The sequence below is a fragment of the Crassostrea angulata genome, chromosome 6, assembly GCF_025612915.1.
Source record: "Crassostrea angulata isolate pt1a10 chromosome 6, ASM2561291v2, whole genome shotgun sequence".
NCBI classification, from domain to species: Eukaryota; Metazoa; Mollusca; class Bivalvia; order Ostreida; family Ostreidae; genus Magallana; species Magallana angulata.
The window spans coordinates 33,271,765-33,276,105 of NC_069116.1; the positions used below are offsets into that span (position 1 = coordinate 33,271,765).

The 4,341-nt window shown below is 35.2% G+C and overlaps 1 long non-coding RNA gene across 1 annotated transcript; it reads left to right on the forward strand.

The window, feature by feature from the left end:
• The first annotated feature begins 2,508 nt into the window (after positions 1-2,508).
• Positions 2,509-3,371, forward strand: LOC128187367 (uncharacterized). Its single transcript, XR_008244069.1, has 3 exons — positions 2,509-2,679; positions 2,788-2,873; positions 3,202-3,371. It is a non-coding gene; the product is annotated as an uncharacterized LOC128187367 (long non-coding RNA).
• Positions 3,372-4,341: the final 970 nt, after the last annotated feature.

Here is a 4,341-nt window from a genome sequence, read left to right on the forward strand (position 1 = left end):
AAGCGAGTTACAGAGCCGAAAATTCTTCGCTATGTAAACAAAGCTTTTGTTTACATTTTGAATGTTAAAGTGAAAATTCCAGTTTTAGACTTCAAATGCATGCGTCAATCGCTAGGAACTGTTTATTTTTGCTTAAAATGAATAAGGAAATAGACAAATCAGCTTGATAAAAATTTATAATGTTATATTGAACCTATGTAAACAAAAACAGGGCACGAGCCTTGTTTACATGACGAAGAATTGTGAGCCCTGTATTTTGCTTAAAACTCATCGACTGGCACCCAAATTGCATTTGATCATTAAAAATACATTCCTTAAGCATTGTAAATAATAAAATCAGAAAAAGAAAATTTGACCAAAATCGTGACCATACCCCTTTAAGACATTTTCACTTATGGCCATATTGGCCACGACCTAGGGCCTGGCTTCAGGATCATGAAGCAGTCTTAGACTTACGTCACATTTTGTACAGTGTCTTTTCGTGATTTGAATAAAATGGAATGCTATTAAAACATGTCTCAATATGACGGTGATATTTACAAATTTGAAGCGTAATTCTACCATATATTGCATTTTTATGAATTATTGAAATCTTGACTTAAGTCTAAAAAGTCTTTATGATCCCAAAGCCTGAAGCCTAGGATTCAAGGGTCATTTTCAGAATTTCTGTAGAGAGTTTCAGGGGCACCATAACTACGCATTTCGGTCTTTTTTACTTGTGTTGGAGGAGAGAAAATTTTTTGAATGTTAAGTCTTTTGTTGCACATTTGGTCCTGTCAATGAGGCCCTAGGTGTGGTATAGTCATGCATTTTACTATTAGACGTGCGAGCTATTTGATTTGATTTACTATCATGACTTTAAAACTTGTTGAATACATGAAGAATAATCATACATTTTACACAACTTAAAGACCAAGTTTGATAGTTAATTGCTCAGAATTAATAAGTTACTTACTGGTTCCTGCTGAGGAAATTGTGACCTCGGGCTAATGAGGGATTTTTGAAAAGTACAAAAAAAAACACATTATGAGTTAAAATTGTTACATAAAATGAGTTTGTTTAAAAAAAATCTTTACCAATCTCTTTTTCTGCAGGCGAGTACTGATGCGGGGGGACGTAATAACTGATGTCCAAGTATGCCTACAATTTTAAGTCTTTCCCATTTCTATTATTGCAGGCGAGTACTGATGCGGGGGGACATAATAACTGATGTCCATATATGCCAACAATTTAAGACTTTACTATGTCTATTTCTGCAGGCGAGTACTTGTGCGGGCGGGGGAGGGGGGGGGGGGCGTAATAACTGATGTCCAAGTATGTCTACAATTTAAGACTTTACTATTTCTGCAGGCGAGTACTGGTGAGGAGAGACATCATAACTGATGTCCAAGTATGCCTACAAATTAAGTCTTTCCCATCTCTATATCTATAGGACGAGTACTGGTGTGGGGGAACATGAGAACTAACGTCCAAATATGCAAACAAAGGTAAGACATCGCATTTAAACTTGCCTGCATATTAAGGTATAATACGTAAAGATATTCAGATACACGGAAAATATTTGTAAACTAAAATTCTAACAACAGAGTATACATCTATATGCCTGATCATAGTCATGATCTTTGATCCTGCTGAAATCTGAATCTACTAGCTTTTTCAAGCATTTCTACATATAACATTTTAGTACTGTACAGAAAAATTAAGCTCACAATGTTAGCTACAATGTCGTTTAGAAAGAATGAAATGCATCTAATTCTCTTTTTTTAAGGATAGTAGAAACCGGCAAGTGAATGAAATATGACGCAAGAATATAACAAGGAAAAGAAAATGCACAGTTCAAAAGTTTCTGTTTCACAAGGCTTTAGCGCTTTTTTGAATTTAACATCGGTCAAGCTGATCTGTATATTTTCTTATTTATTTTAAGTATATATATATATACAGTTCCTTAACACATTTATTTTAGGTCTAAAACTTGGAATTTTTACTTGAATATTTAAGATGTTACAACAGCTGCTGTTTACGTAGTAGAGAATTGTAACCTCTTTAACTTGCTTATAGCTCAATGAATGACACTGAAATGTTGGTTGCATATTAAAATTGCCTAATTAAAGCATTGTAAACATTTAAATCGGAAAATAATTTTTGACCAAAATCGGGACCATGTCCCTTTTTATTGACCGACTGCATCTTCTTTGAAGGGAGTGCTGGGAATCTGGATCGGCTTCTTTCTCTAGTGAACAAGATAGGAATCTTTTCCATCTTTCTACTCGATGTATATCTCTACTCCTGAAGCCACTGGTCTGTGTGGTTGCACAACAACACCTAGGCGGTAAAAGTTATTTGGTGTTCTTCGTGGATATTTTGCTTGGCTCCTGGAGTTGGAGGTCTGTCTGGCAATGGGGTTAAACCGTTCTGTAGCATATTCTTCAAGCGTCTTGTTTAGATCTTGACGTATAACCTTGATAATTAAGTTATAATGATACATACTTGGATTACAGCAGGGATGGCTTTGCTTCTGTTGGTAGGCCTTTCGATGTCGTCTTTTACCAAATCAACAACTTTGCTCAGGTTCCTTCTTAGAAGTCGGTGCCTTTCGATAACCTCTCTGTCGTTGAGATAATTTTAAGGATTGTTTCTTGGGCTCCGTACCATTTTCAATGATTTTCTTCAATTTTAAGGGTAAGTGACACATAATCACATTTTCTGCAGGAAAACGGAACTTGATCTTTTGTCACATTAGCCTTTAGATAATTTTTGATAGCATATTTCTTACTCTGTTCAATATAGTCATAAAGACCACACTCGAGGACTCTCCTCTCCTTCTCTGCTTAAGAAATATCCATGGTATAATATAAATTTTACAGATAATAACGGTAAGTACATGTATAAATATACCTCTGTATATAAATATTGTGAATTCATTCTCCTTGTTTTCTTATGCACCCGTAGCTGTAGTCTTTTATAATTGACAATTTGTCCTTGACAGATATAGACATATTATTTATAGAATGTTATTCATCATGTACAAAATATTTAGTATTTAATATAAAATTTTAAGGAAACTTCTAGAATTTCTTCACAGCAGTCTTCATCCATTCCAATTCATCTCCTTGATATTACCTTAATTTTTGTCATGATGAACTATTCTCCGAGTTACCTTTTCATTTGTTTAAACTCTTAAAAATCATACGACTCTTGTAGGATAAGAAATTGTCCATGGTATTTAAACAGTTTCCTGCTTTCCACGTCAACTTGGGGCTGCTCGTGTAGCATCAAGACAAGATCTCCAGGACTATACAAGTTTTAGGACATTTTTGCATCATATTTTTCTTTTTATACTTTTGCTGACATTTGTAGTTTTCTTCTGATAAGCTGAGCTTCATAAAAACTATTAGACAAATTGCCTATATACTTAAGAAGAGATCTCATTAATTTCATTCGGACAACTGTGTCCCTTTGATATGGGTTTTAATCGTGCTAACTAGAGTTCCGTATAGAAATTTTCTTCGGTACCGCTTAAAGAATGAGATCAGAAAGAAAGACAGAAAGGGTTTGGTTCTTATAGAACGGATTTTTAGGTCACCATACTCAGATGACCTATTGCTATCCGTTTTCGTCCGTCGTCGTGCGTTAACAATTTTACATTTTTAACTTCTTCTTAAAAACTAAATTGTTACCATATTTGGTGTAAGACATCTCTATGGTAAGAGGAATCTAAATTGTGAAATTCATGGCTCAACCACCCCCGGGTCACCACAGGTATGACCAAATATGCCCTAAAAAGCCAAATTTTCAAAAATCTTTTTCTCTACTCCCATATCTATTTGTTAAAAACTAAATCCATGAAGCCCTCTACCAAAATTGTGAAATTCATGACCCCTGTGTCAGGGATTCTGGCTCTAGGGTGGGGCCATATAGTTAAAATGTATTAAATCTTTAAAAAAATCTTTTTACTCCCACACATGTGGGCCAAAAACTGAATACATGGTTATGATGTCCCCTCTACCAAAATTGTGAAATTCTCGACCCCTTGGTCAGGGGTCCAGGACATGGGGGGAGGGGGGGGGGGGGCAATATAGTGTTAATGCATATAATGTTTAAAAATCTTCTCGATTTCAATTCATGATTTTGTAGACCAGATCTTAAAGTTTTTCACCAAAATTATAGGTTTCATAGTTCTTTTTGTTAGATTTCAGGCGCCAGGGAGGTGGTCGTCATTACAAATTTATAATTTTTCTACTCCAGAATGAAACCTAATTAAATGCATATATGAGACTCCTCGACAAGTTTGTGTATGGGTTTTATGCTACTCAGGTGACCGTTAAGGCCAATAGGCCTCTT